General features: G+C 41.1%; 1 protein-coding gene across 2 annotated transcripts in view; it reads right to left on the reverse strand.

Moving 5' to 3' along the window:
* SCFD2 (sec1 family domain containing 2) overlaps positions 1 to 23,125 on the reverse strand; it is a 610,440-nt gene that overhangs the window by 348,854 nt on the left and 238,461 nt on the right. The window lies entirely within an intron of this gene.

The raw sequence follows: 23,125 nt of genomic DNA on the forward strand, positions 1-23,125 counted from the left end.
TATAAAAAAATATACTTTCAGAAGCAGTACTGTACAAAGAGAAGCAGCCCCAAGAAGTGTATGAATGAGTGAATTGAGAAACCTGCGGTGGCCACAGACTATGAAACTAGGGGGCTGTAGGACAATGGGGCTTGGGAGAATGCAAGACAATGGGGGCTATGGGGTTTGGATGAATAGTTTAGGACAGAGGAGCTCTGTTTGGGGGAAACTGGCCTAGGTGACTGTGGTATTAAGAGGTGTTGGACAAGAGAAAACTCTGTGTACCCAGTAGTAGGTTCTGGGTTTGCTTGGGTTTTGGTGGGTACTCTTTATGGTGGGATCCTAGCACAAAGAGCCAGTATGTGTAGCATTATTATATTTAAATTATATGTGATACATTATACAGTCTTACACTTGGAACATGCTGTTCAGGGTAATTGCATGGTTGGGTTAAAGATCAGGGGTTGATTTTGAATTTATCTAAATCGATGTGCTTCAGGGGCAGGGGCTAATTTACTAACATGATTTTTTTATAATGATATTTAAATGTTAGTAAATGTGCGATTTAGCCCCTGAAACCCAAATCGATTTAGATTGATATAAAATTGATAAAAACTGACTAAAATTGACTTTTACTAATTTACCCCCAGGGTTTAGTTATGATCTGCAGGATGTGAAGTTTGGGGGATATGGGGGGAAATGATCTTTAGAGGGCACTCCAGGAGAAAATGTTAGACTTTGGGAGATTACTATCCTGTATGATAAGAGGTAGTATGTAAGTTTTGGGGTTAGTACATTTGGAAAACAAATTTTGTTTTATTAAATGGTTATATAGTTTGTGGTATTGTGCATTATATTGGGGAGGAGAAGTTCTTAGACGGAGTTACTGTATCTCTGTTTTTAGGATGTGTGTAATGGAGATGATGGAACATGTGCCAAAGGGTCTGCAATTTGGGATGAAACCTATATTAGCAGTTTGCGCACACTAGTTGTCGCATGACCTGGTCATCATACTGCACCCTGATGACAAAAGTGCTCACTGCTCAGGTCTGGCGCTCACAGTGTTTGTAGTTTGGGGGTAACGAGATGATTTGTAAGAGGGAGGCAAGTCTGGTAGTCGGAGGGAGGGCATATATAACGGGACTGGAAGGTTGGGGAAGCCCAAAAACGCTGACAAGCCAGATGGAAGTGACCTCCCTCTCTGGCTTGGACATCATACCTACTCCTGAGAGAGAGGTCAACCTCCCTTTAACCTCATCCTGACTAAGAAACTGCAACAGTCCCTTTAGTGTCACACTGAGCCAGTGGATCTGTGAACGGAAGAGAAGACACTGAGAGTAGAAGTCGTCCTGAGAGTAGAAGTCGTCAGCTGGGGAAGTCTGAAAATATGTATTTTGATTGTGCCTGCAATTATTATTTAAATTAACATTTTCAGCAGCATTTATGCCTGTGATCACTGAACTTGGGTCATAAGCTATATAGTATGATAAAATATTAAATGAATCGGGATGATGAGCATTAGGGGGTGAGGAGGGGATGAGCCCCGTAATTTAGGCTAGACCTTGGCACAATACTTTATTGCTAATTAACTGACCAGGACACCTATCCCTTAGATGATTCAAGTAATGCGTTCAGTAGCACTCAGACGACTGGTGCCCAATCAGAGATGAGACTGGGAAATAGACTGTGAATTAGGCAATGAGTTTAGTTCACACAAAATCCATCACTGCAACTTCACTGCCAGCAGAATTATTATAGCTAATTTTTCAGTGCTAATAGAATCATGAGCGATTCTTCCCACCCGTACATACGTACACCGTGCCGCCATCACACATCACAAAGGGAGGGGGGGGGGGTACACAGAAAGAAGAAAAAAATCACAACAGCAGCTATAAGGTTAACCGTAAGCTATTGAAAGATACTGTATGAACATAATATAAATACAAATGCTCCATTTATCCACTTTCAATCCCACGCACCTTTAAAGATATGATAAAGAACATGACTTCACTCCACTGAAGCCCCGATAATTTAGGGAGAGTGTTTTCTCCCCGTCATTGAGAATTCCCTCCAGTTTACTGTGTAGGCAGAATAACATTAGTTCTGTGTTATCTTCCCTAACAAGAAGGCTGTTGTGGCAGGAGCTGCAGCTGTGCGTGTCCCTTTCACTGGGGCGGATCAATGCTAGACATTGTACGTGCAATTTGTATGTGGGAGATGGGTCTTCCTGCGGAAACAGATGCTTTGTGAACACCCATTGTGAAATCTGCTAATTAGGAGTGAAATAAAACTTGTCTTCAGACATGAGAATTAATAGATGAGGCACAGGAGATGCTAATGTGTGGGAAGAGAAAAGGTGATTGAAACAGATACAAACACGGACTTAGAAAGAGAGAGGGGCAACACTCACGAGCATGGTCCGTACAGATAGTCAGACACCACAGCTGTACATGCTACAGCCTGAATGAGAATTGTGTACACATATAACAACTACAAACCACCAAGATCCTCCTAAATGCACCCTCTGTTGTCTTTGTTTCCCTTCATTTTCATCTGCATAGTTGTCAAATTTCCTATTGTTGTAGTCGGCATTAGCATTAACACTATTGTGAATAGAACAACCTTTCTTTCAAAAGTCCTGGTTTAGAACCACAATAGCCAATCATAAAAACTAATAACATTCTCAAACATATACATAAAAGTTCTCATACATTGAAATAACTAAAGACATGTTATTTACATTTGTTGTGCAGTTGAATGCAAGATGTTGTTCTCTGTTATCGTAAGGAGAGCTGGAAAGCACTCAGAGGTCTGTAATGACTGTATTATACAGGGGGAGAGAGGACTTTGTGGTTTCTATTTCATGTCATTTTTATATAGGGGTTTTGACTGTCCACAGCATTAAGTGTTGATTACACTGCACAACAATGATAATGTTTCCGATTTGAAAATAGTTACTTCTAATTGATGTCAGCATGCAAAGAATGAATATGACATTTAAAACTCTCAGTTAGCTCTGAGTTCCGAGATATAGCCCATTTATGACGATATAGGGGTATTACTAGTGAAGTGGGCAGAATGGAGAGAATCTTACCAGCAATCTGTGATCTGCGCAGAGGGGGCGGGGCCTAATGACCCAATTAATCAGTTATTTGTCCCCTCCCCTATTCAAATATATGTGATTCACGGGATTACCCACACAAGATAACTGTGGTGCACTGAGTGACAAGCATAGTGAGCGATTCCACCAAGACATTTCAGCAATGGAACAAAGATATCAGGGTAGGTGATCACTACTGTTGGACAGTGACAAAAGATGCCCCAGAAGAGGAGTACAAGCGACAAGCAAGAAGAAAGCACCCCCATGAATAGGCCACTATATTAGATAGTACTTTCCTATGCTGTATGTTTGTTTTGTATGCTGTATGTTTGTTTCATTTTGTGTTCTTATTTGTGATTGATAGAAAATAAATAACAGTTGTTTTAATTCAATCAAGAAAATATCAGATTATTTTAAAATAGATTTTCACTATGACTATAATACTAATGTACATACAGTATAGTGCAAGTAGTGTAGCTCAAAAAATAGAGCTAGTAAAAACATTCTGAAATCATTTTAGTTTTTCTTGACCTCAAATTAGTAATGTATAACTATTTTTAGAAAGGAAACAAATTAAAAGTATTAATTTGTTGTACAGAGTTATTAAGATACCTTCCCTGAACAGCATGGGGGATGGGGAGAAGCCTAGTGGTGTCCCCTACAGGCTTCATAGCTTCAGCTCCTCACCTGGCACTAGGAAGGGAGGTACATAGGTGCCCCAGGACTAGACTGGGGCATCATGCAGACCACATCTCCAACTCTGCCCTAGGGAACGGTCAGAACTACAAGTATTAGACCTAAAGGTCACCATGCAATCAGCAAATGTCAGGGGACAAAAATGCAGACGCTGTATTTTTATATCTTTCAGACTGACCACTTTATTCATTTACAAACCTCACCACCTCAGATCAAGTCCTATACTGTACCTGGGAGTAGCAGCTAGCTGTGTCTGTGTCCCATTTCCAACTAGGGGTGTAATCATATTCTCTCTCTTCTTTTTTATTAGATAGCGAAATCCAGTATCAGTATTTGGACAGCAGATACCTCACGGTAACATAAGAGGTGTCCCTTAGGTATCCCACTCAAATGCTTCAGTTTCTCTACAATACATCTGATCTGATCACTACACATTGCTGCTTATTAATATTTTATGTGACAGCACAAATTCTATGTTTTTATGTTTAAATTAATTGACAAAAGACGTCTGACTTTTCAAACGAAAAAGGACAGCCTTACAATGTATTCAGGGAGTAATGTGCAGCGTCCAGCAGAGGCCATTGGGGCTGGGTAAAGAAGCTACTTTGGACGCTCGGATGCTCTACAAAAATACTGAGAAGAGAGCAGCTCACAATTATTTATCAATAAAGATGACCTAATCTGAGTAATACTTTCTGCATGCTCTGCCAGGCATTCGTGATTACCTCATTGTAGACTGTGGTCTAGGATTCCTCCCATGTTGTGATAAGTAAGCAGTTACTTATAAGGCACCAAATAGATCGCTGGAAATGTGAAGAAGGCAAGGGAATGGTTTTACATTCAGACACTGACAATGGTTTAGACAGGAAATATACAGCATTCTGCAGCCTAGAATGTTTCTTAATTCACAAATTCATGCTTTTTAGCTGCATTATTATAATCCTTTAGGAAAATATCACTACAGGTTGAGTCTCCCATATCCAAATATTCTGAAATACGGAATTCATTTGGCATGACTGAGATAATGAAACCTTTGATTTTTGATGGTTCAATGTACACAAACTTTGTCTAAGGCACAAATAATAAAAAAATATTGTATGAAATTACCTTCAGGCTGTGTGTATAAGGTGTATATAACACATAAATGAATTTAATTTCTGTACACAAACTTTGCTTGAGCCACAAAATTATTGAAAATATTGTATAAAATGACCTGCAGGCTGTGTGTATAAGGTGTATATAACACATAAATGCATTCTGTGTGTATATTTGGGTCCCATTCTATTTCTTTATGATATGCAATTATTCAAAATACGGAATATTCCGATATCCAAAATACCCCTGGTCCCAAGCATTTTGGATATGGGAGACTCAACCTGTAATAGCTTTCGCAGCATTGTAAAGACCTATTGAGGCATATCAGACTCGCACCAGTAGAGTATTCACAATCATTGGTACTGAAACGCCATAAAGCACCAACTGAACACAACTTCGGAAACCTATTTCAGAAAAACAGGGGCTTCATCTCCTGTTATACCAGTGATTAAATCTCTGTTTTGATGCATTTATTTCTAGATTAAATGCAATTGTGTGTAGGCATAAGCTTCCTATCCTCAGGAGTACAGCGCACATCTCATAGCAAAAGGGAAGATAAACTGCACAGGTATTAGGGAACATTTTTCTTATATAATATTGTTTCTGAAACCTCAAATGTATACAAATTATAATGACATAATTCAATCACCATGAAGGTGCTACTGCTAACAACATGATCCACGTAGTACATGTGCCAACGCGCGTTTCTCTGTTCAAGCTTTAACCTGGCTGGTTAAAGCTTGAACAGCGAAATGCGCTTTCGGCTGTGTCATTATATATGTCTAAAAATAAAATATTGTTGATATGTTGTTTTAATGTGAGGCTTTATGCTGTGGGTGTTGAGAGAAGGCGGCTATTCCTAGCCTCTTATTATAAGACGCACTAGCACTATTAATATGTATTAGAGAACTAACCCTCTTTATACCTATCCTGCATGTTGTTGTGTGAACAGGGATAAGGGATATAGGTATGCACGCTGCTAATGTGTAGAGTCAGCTACTATTAGCCCTTGAGCACAAATTATATCAGCGTTACTGTGATTCATTCTCCTCATATTAAACCATATACCTCAACTTATTGTGAACATACATTCTCTAAACCAAACGTAATATTTAAACTCACTGTGAACGTTTATGGGAGAAAGAACACTCACTGTGAGTCTGGTTACGTGTGTAAAGTTCTGTAAACTACAATCTCTATCTGGATTAACGAACGGAGAGATCATTAATAATACGCTGCCAACTACAACACATGTACCACGTGGAGTCCACTGTGTGACCACATTATATATTGCTGACTATCCCCATAGATTTAGAATACAAAATATATTGGGGATGATATGACAAATACAATAAGTGTGCTCTGAATAAATTTAGTATATAAACATGCAATGGGCTGCCTATTATTTTCAAATCAGCGTGTAATTATTAAATAAACCATTCACTGTGTATAAAAGGTTCTCGTGTATGGCCATAAACAGGGTCGGATTAAGGACCTAATGGGCCTGGAGCTCAAAATGTTCAAGGGTCTATACTGAGAAAGGAAGGAGCTGTGACCATTGCTGTGTGGGTGTGACCAGTGCTGTGTGGGTGGTGCTAGAGCGAAGTGGGCGTGTACATCCCTACACTAACAGCTGCACTGTCTAAATACATAAAAATATTACTTATGATTTATATAGTCCACTGTGTGGCCAGCTGGTCATCATCATGCTGTCATGATGGTGAGGCCTATTTTTATGTGGAGGCCTGGAGCTGTAGCTCCATCCGCCCCATTGTTAATCTGGCTCTGGCCATAAATAAGATTGCTATTTGATAAATCAATGTGTGATCATTAAATAAGGCCACACATTTTGAGGCCACAATTACAAAGCTGTTCACCTTATCAGACTATTCTGAGAGGGGGCTATAAAATAGGATTACCTATTGTGACATGATGATACCAGCATACAGCTTGAAGTTAGATTAAAAGTATGTAATAGGGTCATATACTATATCCAAAACACAACATTATATAGAAGAGTAATCAGGACATAGTTTACTGTACCATCAGTGTCCAGAGTAAATTAGTATTACTCACTCGTATGTTATATATTTGGGGACTGTACAATATTTTGATCACTAATAGAGGTTATGAGATAATTAGATACTGTTGGTGGATTAATGTAGCTACACGATAACGACCAATGTCTATATGAAACATTGTCGAAGTTTGATTGCAGCAATGTCCTATTCATTCTAAACACACTGTAAAGGTGTGTAAACACTGGGTGATAGAGGAACGTCTGTAAGATTACGACATTGTAATCGTACAATCGTTCATCTTCCTGTGCAGTGGATGATGTGTCCACACTGAATATGTCATACAGTGCAGGCACCCTCCCTCATCCCCGTACATGCCCAACCTGTTGTTATTGGCAGATTGACCAGCATGTTCAGGCGATGATTATTGTTGAAAACGACCAGCGGGAGCGTGCATCGCTGGTCGTTTTTGACATTATACTTTACGATTACTGAACGATTAATGAGCAATTGAACGGTTATGGTGTCGTAATCGCTAATTTTTAATCGTCCAGTGTGTACGCACCTTAATATAGAGTGCTCCTAATATATTGTTTGCCCTGTGATTAAAACACAATTGTACTCAGGCAGCTAAAGGTATATTGTATGGGCTAACTTCGATCCCAGCCTTTTAACCATAAGATTCTATAATACTCCAATCTACCACCTTTTAGATGAAAGTGACATACAAAATTAAGCAGTGATACAAATTTAACTTTTGTTGGAATTATTTTAACACAATCATTCAGGGTAATGGTCACACTAAAATCAACTTTCAAAATAGGATTTTTCAATTAGAGACTAGCCAAATTATTTTAAACTCACTTTAGTCCATGTCTTTACACATTAATTGTATTGTTTGTTTATAAAATTCCAAGGAATTAATTTTAATTATTTGCTGCTTGTAGTTTATCTAATTTGTGTTCCTGAAAACAGCACACACAGTACTATGTAAGACTGTTTACAATACATTTTCATATAGCTTAGAAATGCTGTGAAATAATGAAGACACTTTTCCTGGATGTTTTTCTGCTAAAGAAAACTTCTGATTTGACACTAGCGATGATTTTTTTCACCATCAAAAACATTAATAGAGTTGTAGACTATTTTTGGGGTAGAGGAGTGCAAGCTTTACACTTGCTATGTGATTGTGGCATTGTACTGAACGGAGAGCGTAGGAAACCAGCTTATAGAAGTTGTGAAAATCTATTTATAAAGTGTGATTTTATGCTCTGATATCCAGTTACTGAAATCTTTGTATGGCGCAGCGCACACTTTGTGGAGACTTAAATATAATAATAATAATAATAATAATACTAATAATAAAAGGAAATCCAGCACTTACTCCTATTTCACAGAAAACACAAATCAAGTTTTCAGTATGGAGTTTCCAAATGAAAGACTTGTTTCAAATATGTTTACGAATGCTTACTTGTTAAACATGGATACCTTTAAAGGGGATGCAGTCACCATGTAGACTAGGGGTTCCCAACCATGGTCCTCAAGGCACACTAACAGTCCAGGTTTTAAGGATAGCCATAGTTGAGCACAGCTGACTTAATTAGTACCTTAGTTATTTTGATTTAACCATCTGTGCTTAAGCATGGATATCACTAAAACCAGGACTGTTAGTGTGCCTTGAGGAGCGAAATTGGGAATCACTGATGTAAACAATCAAAATGTTGACGTTTAGGATGTTGACAAGGATCATGATAACATCTGCAGAATTTTGACATGTTCATAATGGGTTAGGGTTCATCTGTGGGGGGAGGGTTAGGACAAACTGCGGGGATCGGGTTAGGGGGTCTCACTGCCAGAACCGCTGGATTAGATGACTCCTCATTAGCTGACAATGCCGTGCCTGAAGACACCGCTGCAACTGGAACGCTGGTAAGTTAGGCCGCATTACCGGGACCCACTCTTTGTCTACATTTTAATCATGTTGACTTGTCAAAGTGTCAACATTATGAATGTCAATATGGTCAATGTAGAAATGGTGCATGTCAAAATTAGGACCATGTCGACAAAACATACCGAACACCTTTAAAGGGGTTTCTCACTTTAGAATATTTAACACACCTACACCCCTTTCTTATGTAGCTTATTTCACTAGTGCACAGAAGAAAAATGTAATATATGCCTGATAATCAATATCCACTGCAGGCTTCACACTGCTCACCCGTCCAGACTACCATGACACCCACAAAACAAGTATAATCTGATACACTATGGTGCTATGCCATATTTGCCAAATGTAAGTTTAAATTACATTTCTAAATTGTATTGATTGATATCTGGGAATGTCTGTCCCTGGACTTGTCCCAATCTTTCATGACTGATGAAATACACAGGGTACAGTCTCTTATTTTGCATTTGGAATGAAATTCTATCTATATACAGTATACTTACATTAGAAATTAAGGAATAAAGACTTTTTTTATTTAATTACTTTAACCACTTGCCTGGCACAGTCGCATACGATGCGACCACACCAGGCTGGGCTTTCCCTGACATGGTAGCATCTGATGCCACCAATCAGAAATGCCCACTAGGCGGCTGCAGAAAGCTAATCTTCACACAACCGCCTATATCAGAAGGACCTGCTGGTCCCTCTACTCCCGCGGATCTCCCTCCTGTATGACCCGATCACTGCTGGCCACAGTGATCGGGCACAGGCGGCACCAGAGCCGGTCCTAGCCAAATTAGTGCCCTAGGCAAGATTTTGGGTGGTGCTCCCCCTCCCCGTGTGATTCTGAAAGGAGGTGTGGCCTCGCGGAAGGGACCCTCACCTAGCACAGCACCAGCACCCATCCTCACCCACCACTCCATTCCAAGCATACCACCCCTCTGTCAGCAGTGAGCACCACAGCACCCTGACCCTCTCCCAGTTCCAAACTTACTTTACTTGAGAGCAGCCTGCAGAGTCGTCCACCTCAAGGTACAGTAAGCCACGGACAGTGGACCCGCTTTTCAGGTCTCAGGCCGCAGCTATGTGTGATTAATGCTGGTGGCGCAGCCCAGAGCCGTGAGGTGTGACTCACGACTCCAGGCACCGCAAAGGCCCATGGTACAGCAGCCCTCTCGCGACCATTTACTTATAGTCCAGGAGGTCCAGAAGCTCATTCTGATTGTGTGACGCCCCATATCCGGCCTGGCGATAGCCATTAGCCGCTGTCCAGATGTCCCGCCCCTGCAAACTTCCGCTTGTGGTTCCGCTGCTGCCCGCTCACTGTTTGCTGCTGCCAGGCCCGATCGGAGCTCACCTGACAGTAGCAGCTGCCAGAGTCTCTGCTCAGCTGGCAGAAGGTGCTCTAGCCATGCCAGCACCAAATTTTCACCAATCCTAGGCGGGCTTGGATGCCCCTAGGCTTAGTTTGTCTATGCTTAGGGCCGGCTCTGGGCGGCACCTCCCTCCTGGTGCACTTCCCATAGAACAGCAGCCAAGGCTCCTTTAGCCTCCTGCAGCCGCGGCTGCTGCTGTGACCCGGTCACTGTGGCCAGCAGTGATCAGGCAGCCAGCCTCACCCCCCTCACCCCCCTTCAGCCGCGGCTGCTGCTATGTACCCGGGCCACCAGCGGGACACCCTCCCGCTGCCGCTCCAGAGCAACAGAACAGTGATCACTGACTACCAGAAGCAGGAGCTGCGGCTGCTGCTATGTATCCGGTCTCAGCTCCGCCTCCCCGTGTGTCCCGATCACTGCTGGCCAGTGATCGGGCAATTATATATATATATATATATATATATATATACATATATACACATACATAAATATATATACACACATGTATGTATATATATATATATAAATGTATGTATATGTATATATATGTATATATATATATATAAATGTATATATGTACAGGTTAAGAGTTTTCCATATCCAAAATCCTCGGGACCAGGAGAGTTCCGGATATGGAATTTTTTTTCAGTATTTACAATACCTGTGGTCCAGCGGCGTAGGCGGGTGTGGCTTGCATTGCGGGGGTTCTGTGGCTTCTATGGCAGGGTACTGGGTCCCAGCGGGGTGCGAAGGGGTCCAGCAGGGGTGTGGAACCATCAATGGTTTGTAAACCGATGTTAAGGACACATCAGTGACCGTGGCCTCAAACAATCAATGGTTTCTATTGCTGGTCGAACCGTCGGCCATCATTACAGTATAGCATAAAAATTGCAATTTTTATGGTATACAGTGTTTAAAAATAAAAAAAAATTCAAAAATTGCGTCAGATATGTTTTAAAAAGATGTTCTTGATCTAATTCAGTCATAAAAAATAAAGACAATTTCTGAGCAGTTTTTGGAAAAAAAATTTGTAAGTTAAGTGGTTAATTAAGTACTATTTCTGAAACCAATGACAAACATGAAAATATTAGCACTATTCTTTTAAAAAAACACAAAACAAACAAAACAATCACAAAATTTCTTCCTCCGAAAGTATATATACAGTATATATATAATATATATATATATATATATATATATATATATATATAAAACAAACAAAAAAATCAAAGTAGGAAGGCGCCATAGAGTAGTAATTTTGCCAAACAATGAAATGATGATAAATCTCATATATTGTACTTCAAAATAATTGAGACAGGCTTATCTGATATTGCTCCACTTAAATTGTATTTGTCACAGCAATGATAAGAAGGTCACAGCAGGTCTGCAATAGATCCCAGCACCAACAACACCACAAGAAAGCATAGTATAGTAATTTAATAATATATTTAATAAAAAAGGATTAAAATCCTGTACATGTATAAGAATAAATAAGCATCAAATAAAGTTCACCATGTCCCAGAAGGAAGAGATAGAGTGTTGTTGTGACGTACAGTATATTCCGAGTGGGAGCTCCAGTCGTGTTGAATCTTCCAAAGTGGGCGGTGACAGGATACCAACAGGAAACCACCAACGCGTTTCACATCACAAATTAATAAATGAACCAGGGCTCAGAATTACCCCCAAAAATCATACAATATGAATAGACTCTCTTAGAGGACAGATGTTATTATTGTAATTAAACATTTATTAAAACATGTTCTTATTTTAGATTTTAGAGTATGAACAATGAATAAGTCGTCACATTAAAAGAGTCTCTTATAGATAACAAGCCACTAGATCTCTCCTGAAAATATAGCTGAAATTAGGACTACCTCCAAATGTCCCTTTTAAAAGGTCCAATAAGTGGCAGATAGTTATCAAGTGGTGAATCACTAAATCCAGACAGTCCCTTAGTGTTGATTCTGCAAATTATGGGTTGTGGCGCATTCCATAACCTGGTCTTTTAATGTGACCACTTATTAATTGTTCTTATTTTAGATTTTAGAGTATCTACGGTTTAATAAATGTTTAATTACAATAATAACTCATCCGTCCACTAAGAGTATCTATTCATATTGTATGATTTTTTTTTGGTAATTCTGAGTGCTGGATCCTTTTATTTATTTTATAGTCTGTTGACCTTTTAGAGGCTGACAACCTCTTTCCAGCTGCTAGTGATAGCGAGCTTGGTTTCCTTCTATCCCAATTTTCTATGTGTGTTTCATATCACACTGTCAGATTTTTTTAAAACATATACAAATAAACAGTCTCTCTACAATACCTTGTGATTATTGAGCAAACTCAAAATTTTTTCTGTTGTAATTACATATATTTTTTCGTGGTGTACATGGGAGTGCAGCCCCTACATAAAATATAAATATAAATTTTTTTTAAATCAATTAGTGATCATATAAGTAAATAAAGGATCCGCTAGATCAGGGGTGGAGAACCTTTTTTCTGCTGAGGGCCATTTTGATATATATAACATTTGCGGGCCTGGTTCAGGCCATGCCCCCTCCACATGATGTCACACGGGGGCGGGGCCACAATCGCCGATGATTACAGCAACGCCCGGAGCATCCTGAGGATGCTCCGGGGAGCTGTAAGGGCTGCGGTTTGACCGTCTGAAGCGTCCTAAGGAAGCTCCAGGCACCACTGCTGCATAGATTCTGGCTGCAGGGTACCATTCTAGGCACCCTGCTAGTCAAATGAGGCTAGCAAAAAAAAGCTCAGAGGGCCAGACCAAATGATTCCGAGGGTCTTATAAGGCCCCCGGGCCTGATGTTTCCCCATCCCTGCGCTAGATGTTACTACTTGTAATAGGCATGCCTCTGATTGGGATGTAGTTATGTGACCGTTGGCCGCAAGGCCGCCAGTCACAATCCCGATGCCAGAATGCCGGCTAGGGATTTATGACAGGCGTCGAGATACCGACGCCTGTCATAATCCTGGCGCCGGAATCCAGGACGACGTGAGGCCCAACGAGGTAAGTTGATTGAGGAGAAATAGTAGTGATAGTTATAACTGACAGTACAGAAAAATAGGTAGTAACAACATATACAATATACTTGCAATGGGCCCTGAATCAACTTCTCAAAGCACAATGCTTGGCAGGATTTTGAGCACTGTATACTGTAACCTGGCCTCTGGGGAGAGGTACATACAAAGGAGAGAGAAAAGCATACTTCTTTGGGGGGGCACTCCTATTGGTTTAAATTATTTACCTAAAATGTAACTTTTATTGGTATATCTTAAAATAAATGAGTCAAATATATTTGAAAAAGATTAAAATATATGTATAAGCACAAAATTAGAGTATACACACAATTATCAATCACTAATAATTTCTAGATAACACTTATTTACCCAGACAAGGATTCACATTTTCCTCCTTACATAAGTATATATTATTCCATAGAGATAAAAGTGAACTGGCTAATTGTATCACACCTACTGATCATTCAATATACAAGTAGGTTATGCAAGCATAAACAAATTTGAATTCCATGTCAAAACACCCACAGACAGTCAATATTGCATTTGCCTCCAATCAAAAGATCACCAGTAATGTCTGGAGCACAGCACCATTAGATATTGTACACAATACAATGAACAGGTGTATTTTTCATAATTTAGCTCATGTGAGTATTCTGAACACATAACAACGATTTAGTTTCACCATGGCCTGAATATTAGAACTCACAAGTTTTTGTAACTTTCTCTAATCTTCAGTTGCTACAAATATAAAGGTTGCTAATGAAATGATAAATGACCGTTGGCAAAGCAGTGTTGAATAATTCCTATTTATAGCAATACAAGATACATGACAATTAACACAGCAATGCAGTTCTGTTAATAGCCAAAAGGTGGTTATTAGGGTCCTTATCTAATGGACACAGTATACAGTACACAATGGTAATAAGTAGCCACCTCTATTACAGTTATGCATCAGCTGATAATGTTGAAATCGTCTAGTCGCTGCCTCCACATGTGTTGCAGATACTGTATATAATGTGGTGCATACAACAAAGAGAACACACACAAAAAAAACAGTATAGACACTTCTGCTCTCCGGGCAGCTAATCTCCCAGCAAAACGCCGGTATTATGAACAGTGCAGCGCGTGCTGGCAGGTGTCCTAATGAGAGAGAGTCAGAGGTCTCAATATGTAAGTGTAACCATATCGGTGCTTATAAGTGGGTGTAGTGCCAGAACACTACAATTTAAATAAAAGGATGCATATCACCGTCTGATGGGAGGATCGTGGTGTCTGCAGGTCTGGTTCCCATACAGTACCGGCAGGTCACGGATAAAGTGTATCAGAAGACGATCGTTTCACCTGGACGGCTTGCTCACTTCCTCACCAGTGAGTTGCCACAGTCAGGACATCCCCTATATATAGGGGATACAACTAATAGGCATCAAATTCCATGATTGCTATCTCTATCATCCAATGAGATTAGCCCGGACACGGACATTCAGGTTTGCTAGCCATAATTAAAGAGGTATACAGGGAGACCAGACCCAAACCTCCAGAGACCAGCAGCTTCAGCACAACAATTATAGCGGTCACTGTGCGTCTCAAAACAGAGGAGGGTAGGAGGAGCAACCCAGACGCTGGAAAACCTCCGCTGGATCGGCGTCTGGGCTGGGGGAGGGGCTGCCGGGGAGAGCTTACCTCCCCTATACTATAACAACCCCCGGGTGCACTGGCCTTATACATGGCCGCCGCCACTGTCCCTGACGTCAGACTGACTTGTCCTGGTGGTCTAGTGGGGGAGCGGATGCAGTGTCCCCCGGATGCAGCGTCCCCGTGCTTCAGGCAGCAGTCCTGGGTCCCAGCATCTCCGCTAGCCAAGCTCCGCTGGTGCCTGCTGGTAATCACCAGTCCGGTTACTGGTGTTGCGGCACCAGTGGGAATAGCTGCTTGCTTGAATAGTAAAAAATAAATCATAAAATAAAAAGCTAAGGACTGCCTGAGCAGTAGTTCCACTGTTATAAAAGGTGTGTCTGAATCCTGTCGCACTAAACTCAAAACTGAGTGCCCTAAAAATGTTTTATTTTTTTTCTCAGTGTGGCCACTGGGGGAAGGGTATATGTGGAGGAGGACTGGAGGCATCCTGGGAGCTGAAAACTTAACTGTTTGCTGCCTGGATCACTCCAACCACATTTCCCCATGGTATCCCTGTGGATCCCTAAGGACCCTGAAGAAGAAAATAAAAGTATTGCTCATTCATGCAAAATGTTCAGAACCTACGCATGCGGTAGCCTCAATTTGTGCATTTTAATAGTCACCCCCATGGAGCTGCAAACTAAAGTGCCACATGTAGGGACAAAGTACAGGTGATTTAGGGATGATGTAGGGGTGCATTTGTTAGGGTTCTTCAAACACCATCACAATGGCACATCACCCACACATTGAACCTAATTGAATTGACCTCTGTTTGTTCAAAACAGTTGGGGCTGCTGTATAAATATGACTTGTGTGACAAAAAAACAAAACACTCCATCACAACAACAGGCTGACACGAGAACGTCAAGGTCATTAGTGCCGAAACCCAGAATTTCCAATCATCACATTTGCCTTGTGAAGCATTAAGCTTCTGGAGAAAAATCCTTGAGACATTTGCATGTTCAAGAAAAAAAAAACAACAACAACAGCAGACTAATGAATGTAGCAGTATATTGATTTCCTGCTCTACTTGGCCGACTTGTAAAGTTGGCAAATGTACAGGGGGCCTGCACAGCTCCAGGCATATGTCTCATGTTAAGAAAGACTGCATGTTATAAACACTTCAATGAAAATTACCATTCAGTTTGAGGCCAATTCAGACCAGGTGCTGAATGAAGAATAAATAGGTAACATATGAACTCAAGAAAGAGAAGGAGGGGGAAAAGGAGAGAGGAGATTATATAGATATTATTCCTTATGTGGAATCAGGTACTCATTTGGAAAGATGTATTATGCACTACAGGCCAGCGAGTCTATCCTGGAGAAAGTCCAAGGAACGAATAAGAAAGCTGAATTAATCCATCGCTCCCTTTAATGCCACATAAGTCTGCAACTTGTCCTATCACAATAATGAAGTTGAACAAAGGCAAAGCAGAACACCGTACTTAAAAACTTATCAATGTTTCAAAGCTTGAACTTTGCATGGCAAAGACACAGTCATTGTAATGGCACTTAGCGCTATTCCCCAAAGTCTCAGAAAATATAGGTTATGGTAAACCCTACTAATGACTGATAGGAGAATTGGATCCAGCAAAGGTTAATGTTCCCATGGGCTATTAGAACAGTTAATAAGGGAGCAGATGTCAGCACAAGGCCAAGAAACTCAGCAAGGGATTTGAAGTAAAGTCTCCAATTTTAATTAAAATAAGATTTACAAGGTCACAATGTACTATGTTTATGCTGAAGGGTATGTAACAAAATTTCCAAAAACCACAAACTGCTAGATTCATATATTCAATGTGTGTGCAGGTAAGAGAGAAGAACCGAGGGAACGTGCCAATGGTTCTCCCTCTCCGCACCTCCCAGGATAAAACTCGAGTGGACAATGAATGTACAAGATAGCTGACTTAGACAAAAAGGAGGTGCAGAATTACTGTTTCACATAAAATGTGGTTTCCTGCAGCTAGCTTGTGCTTTGATTTGTCCTCAAAATCCACAATACGCATTTACTTTGGAATGAAAATACAGTGTGGCGTAATGTTGTTTTTAAAAACCTTGACTTTTATTTCTTTGTTACCCTTTTTCACTCTTTAAAAGTATGATATAAAACAGACAGTCTGTTGAATAGAGCAAAATCCATAAAAATGTACCCACTGACAGTGTGGAATCGGTATGACATACCGCCAGACCTAAGCCCAGCGGATGAAATACTGACGCCGGAAGTCCGGCAGATTAAGATCCCGACGGCGCCTGGTAAGTATACTAACCCACACTTCTCCCCCCCCTAACCCCAACCCTCCCTTAGGGGTGCCTAACTCTAACCTCCCCCCCATGTGCCTAACCCTAACCACCCCTCCACGATCTCTAAACCTAACCCTCCTGGGAGGTCCCTAAACCTAACACCCCCCCGGCGGCTAACAGATCCCGACCCCCGGCTTACCTACGATCGGAATGCCGGGCATCGGGATTTCGACATTGGGCTGATGATAGGCGGCGGTATTTAGATACCTATCATTAGTCCCATGCTGGGATTTAACAGTCGGGAAACCGGCGGCCGGCATTTTGACCACCGGCTTTCTGACTACATACCGACAGTGCACATTCGAGATGGCCATTATATGAGATGAGGCAATATCCTGTATAATCTATCAATTCACAAAAATCCTCAGTGCTGACCTTTGCCTTTGGTAAATTTATATCCTTTATCTGTGTGGATACTGGACAGGCCTATCACCACACTGTATAGGCTACATGTACACTGTACAATGGTGGTACTGTGGCAAAGGACAGTTAAATCTTATGATAATTTAGAGAGACCCACTATAAATAAATTACAATTCTCTCTCTTCCCAGGTCATGTGAAGCTCTATTAAAATAAGCACACAAGACTGTCGGCGTTGTGTTAGGCTTCAGCACTCAGGTGAACGCAGTTGTATATAGGAGCATGCAAAGTCTTGGGAGCCATGAGTAGTGCTTGTGGAAACACTGATGTAGTGCTACATTAGAGAATAAGATAAATAGGGGCAAAGCCTGGCACAGATGTGCCCACATACATCTGTCCTCTGTGTGCTACAAGTCACACCACACAACGCGGGAGCTCAGTGTGACTCGATAGCGCCAAGCATCTTTTCTTGCGTCTTTTTACCTTCAAATGCGTCTTATTCGCACAGCGAATGCATAGTAGAAGCAGCCTCTGCTGCTTAAAATGATATGCAGCATGCCTATATTCTCTGAGCGAGTGCGGGTATATCTGCATGCGAAATGCTACGTTACAGTGTCAGCAGCTGTAACAGTGTAGTGTTCACTCAAGGACTGGCGGCAGGCAGGGCATCGGAGCTACAGCAGACACGCGTGACCAAAAAGGGGCGTGGCCAATGAAAAGGGGCGTGTCTTTATGATGCGTCCCCTTTTCGTCACTCTTGGGGGCGTGCCCGGCACTTACGGACATGCTGGGCAGCCCCCAAGCCGCTGCTCTGCCATTTTACCCACCCGCGGGACACTGCGGCCCGCGGGTGGAGAACATAACTCGCAGGTTGTTTCAGTGGGGTGCCGCGCTGAGGGCAGGGTGCTTTCTGTCCTTCAGAAATAGTGTAGGACGTGGCGCCCCGCTGAAACAGGCTAGCGGGAACGCTAATAGTGTTTAGCATGCAGATACACCCACAATCACGCACAGAATATAGGCAAGTTGCATATTATTTTAATCGCAGAATCTGCTTGTGCTATATATTTACATCGTTGTGTGAATAAGACGCATTTGAAGGTAAATAGATGCACAAAAATACGCTCGGCGCTACTGAGTCACGCCACGGCATGGCGCGACTAGAAGAACTGTTTAACGCACCAGGAGGCTAGATGTATTTGGACCCATCTGTATATTAGAATATGCAACACCTGACAGATCCTGGCATAACACAGTCATGTAGGGACTGTAATTACACACAGACAGATTTAAATCTGAGCACAAAGTTAAACTTTGTTTTTTTTTGTGTGTTGCATACACCTCTCATGCCCCTAATCTACAGCATAATGTGGTACGTAGCAAACATGGAGATATTACTGTACACCTAAATAATATAACCTATAGATTTACTCAGACATGGAGGCCCTGGTTTTTGTTTAACAGTATGTCTTCACATTCTGGTTCTGCCCATGGGGCCTTTCAGACCTTTACTTATAATAGAAATAGGCTCATTTACCCCTTCTTTTGTTTTAGCAAAAGAAGAGGTCACTTTGGACCGCACACTCCTTTATATCCACCTTCCTCCACTCTCCTTAATGTCCCCTACTCATCTACTCATATTTATACTTATTTCCTTAGTAACATCCTACATATGACAGTTGCCCTTTGTGTGTAGATTATATTATATGGATGTTCCCTTAAAAATGTAAAAAAAACTGTCCTGGGATTGTGAATACAACAATATAACTCGTACATATTTTTATGTATCGATATCTTGCTTTGCTCAGGAGTTAATATTTAGAACTGTGATAAACTATTCTGTTAAACACATATAAAAAATAAATAAATATATGTATTAGGCCAAACTATTTTCAGAAATATGACATTAAGGGGTCTTTTCAGAACAAAGTGCACAACACATTTCCATTCTAACGGCATTGTATGGGATATAGCCAGCTATGGCTGCAGAACAGGAGCATAAGCAAAAGGACCATTGAGATGGTGCATTATCAGTGATTGTAGTTAACTAGTAAACATGGAGCTCGGGGATAGCAACTGGGGTAGGTGGATCGCCCTCCAGCTGCCAACTGTTCCTAATTATCAGGACCAGTATCAGGTTTTAAAGATGTGTCCTTACAAATCTTTGTCCCTGAAAATGTCCTTATTTTCAAAATTGATCAAATTCACAATAAAATGTAGATTTTCCTGCAACTCAATATGTCATTCTTTCTACCTGGGTCTAGAGCAGTGGTACCCAAACTGTGAGCTACGGCACCCTGGGGTGCCTCGGGACACTTGCAGGGGTGCCTCAGGTTGCTGGTCCAGCACCATACCAAAATTCTTTATGGTTAATGTAATGTAAATATGTGGACAAACAGATGTGCAAACCTGTCCACCACCACATAACTGAGCCTAAGGATGACAGGTCAGCACAAATTACATTTTTATTTCAGAATTTCTCAATAACAAACTTTTGGCTTAAGGGGTGCCGTGAAAACAATGCTGATACACTAGGACGCCGTGATTCAAAAGAGTTTGGGAACCTCTGATCTAGAGACTTTATTAGTTAATACTTATTTTAGAGGAGTACTTAAAATGAATATAAATTGTGGACACTCATCATCACAAACCATTCACCTTAACAATTAAAGGATGTTATTAAGAAAGTGACAGTAAGATAGCTGGAATGCATCTGTCAGGCTATGACATCTACGACCTAATTCCTGTAGATCTCAGGAAGCTACATTACACAGAAACTGTGCTGTTGACCTCTTAAGGGCATGAGACAGAGGTGAATGTTCAATATTAATTCCTCTTGACCTCTGCAGCATTTAATAAAAAGGCCATAGACTCTATTAAACCAACTGACTAAAGTTCGGGTCAGTATCACTCAGATGGCTTGGTGAGATCTCAATGACACCTTGCAGTGATAAAAGTTTTTCTGTATTGCTGCAATACACAATGATAAAATATAAAATGCCACAGCGAGTGTGCGCCCTTTAATGAGAGTGTAGGTGCCGGTGATGGACACGAATATCCCTTTCCAGTGAAAATAAATTGTAGCTTATAAGCTACAATGGGCTAACATGCTAGCTTCTGAGTGTCAACACAGAAAAGCTAAGGAGTCTGCTTACCGGTCTGAAAACGGGTGGGGTCACTGCATATATGTAACTTCATATTAAATAGCCCTGTTGCTTAAATAATTCAGTAATTGTCCGATAATACCCATTTTCTGAGCATTGACCGCAAAAGTACAATAACAAATATATGAGGCCCTTGATAATTATTTGGAGATGCAGTAACAAGCACCAGGGCCGTAACAAGGATGGCACGAAATGTGCCATAGCACAGGGCACCGCAGGGCAGAGGGCGCTGTTTGGGCCTGTCAATTTTCTGTTAATATTCATTCTCACTTGTGGCTTCTATTTATTTTATCCCCGGCAACTCCTGGCCGCCCTATCTCCTCCCTGGCCGACTCCGCCCTCCATTTTGCCACCTCCCCAAGCACCTTCAGTCATATCCTTTTTTATTTAACACACACATTTCAAAACACTGTCATACCTGGGACTTAAACCTATCACCTCTCACTTGGCAGTCAGACACTTTACACATGGAGATATCTGCCCTGGCGGCAGCCCTGAACACAGACACCAATTCCTGACCCAGGTGTTTCCAGCACACCTCAAGTGCCAGTGAGTTCAGCTGCCGGCGCAGGGTACATACACGAATCTCCCTGCCGCTGATAATTGCTGCATGTACACTACAAGTAGCACTCTTTCTATACCTTCAGTCGATGATATAAATTGCCGGCTCCAATTGTGCATGGCTGTTCTGATGGACAAATCCTGCTGCAGGTGCAGCTTCACCATGGCTCTCCTACATCTAAAGCCGGTGAGTTATACTGCAGAATTATTGTGAAAAAGACTCCAGATAGGAGTTGAAATGCGTTGGTGAAAGGAACACAGCACCAGTGGATTTTTAACATCTAAGGGAAGAGTGCACATCCAGGAGCTGCCATTCCAGGTTGTACCCGGGAGACTTTGGATTGTTTGGCTTATACGTGAATGGGTGTGCATTATACACCGCCATCTCTGGTATGCTGCTTTGATATTGGTGGAGGATTTTAAATGTTGAATATACGTCTTGTGTCAATTTTTATGTGATTAAAATCAATATATTACGCTATATTGCGATTTTCTCCTTTTTTTGCATGTCTACCACGAGGATCTCATTTGTCGGAATTACCCAACTCTGAAAATTGAAGGAGGACATTTTCTTTCACTTCTTTAGCGATTTTGTGGACTTGTATTGGGATTATTCATATTCATTGTTTATTATATTCTAGAAGGTTGCGCCTTTTTTCCCATTTTTTATTGTTTATGCAGAATTATTGTGTATCATCAAGGCAGCCATTGGGTTCACACTGTATTTGGCAGTGACAACTGGATAGCAGTGGTACAACGGGATCGGCACCCCTTCATCATCGTATGGAACAAATCAGATGTCATGCCCCTTCCCCATAAGGCCACACCCTTTTTTTGGGCACGCATCTCATGTCCCTATTTGAAAAATTAGGAGGGACGGGGGCACTAATGCTCTTTCTGGCCCAGGACACCAAAAAGTCTCGTTATGGCTCTGACAAGCACTAACCCCTCCCCAGTATGTATTATTGTTTAAATAACATGGAAAAACAATTCTACTTCTTAATCAGGTATATATTGTATATATTGTGTAAGCGTTATTAACAGACTAACACAAAGAGGCATGGTGAAGACTAGGGACAGGTTTAATTAGCCACGGGGTTCACCGCACAGGGAAACTATTTGAATAGCTCTGGGCTTCAAACCAAGAGCTTTACCCATGTGGTAAGCACAGCGGGTAATTGAATCTGCCCCTATGCCTTCAGCCCCATTCAGTCATTGCTTGAGGGTCTTCATGCATCTTGGCCACCAAAAAATAGACAAATCTCAGCTGGGCAGGAGAACTTTCTGTGAGTACTGAGCTACATGACAGTTGTGTGGTTTGTTTGCAGTACAAAAACGACTATTAACAACAATACAATGTCATTTTCGGATATGTCCCTTAACTTTATAGTTCTAAATTATTTTTATTATTGTGTGTGATTAAGATAATTTGAAAATTATGTACTTTAAGACTAAATTTGTTTATTAAAGAAATCTAGATGGACAAAAGTAAATTAGTAGCAAAGCAATTTCTCATTGTGTGTGTGGGGAGAGGGAGGGGGGGAGGGGGAGTCTAGTGCAGAAATAAAACCACAGCTTCAAGTTAAACTCTACCCTAGAGAACCATAATGCAAGAATCATAGTTTTAATCTTAAGAAAGTTTAAGTGAAATTCCAGATGTATCGAAAACACATGCATCAACTTATGCAAAGACCATCATGTTTAAAAGTCATCAAATTGGTCAGTATGGGACTTACGTAATGCACCAAACTTTTTGGAAGAAATAAAAGTATGACTATACCAAGAACAAAAAAGACATTTGCGTACCATGACTTGGACT

The sequence above is a fragment of the Taudactylus pleione genome, unplaced genomic scaffold, assembly GCF_031769625.1.
Source record: "Taudactylus pleione unplaced genomic scaffold, aTauple2 ptg000169l, whole genome shotgun sequence".
Taxonomy (NCBI): Eukaryota; Metazoa; Chordata; class Amphibia; order Anura; family Myobatrachidae; genus Taudactylus; species Taudactylus pleione.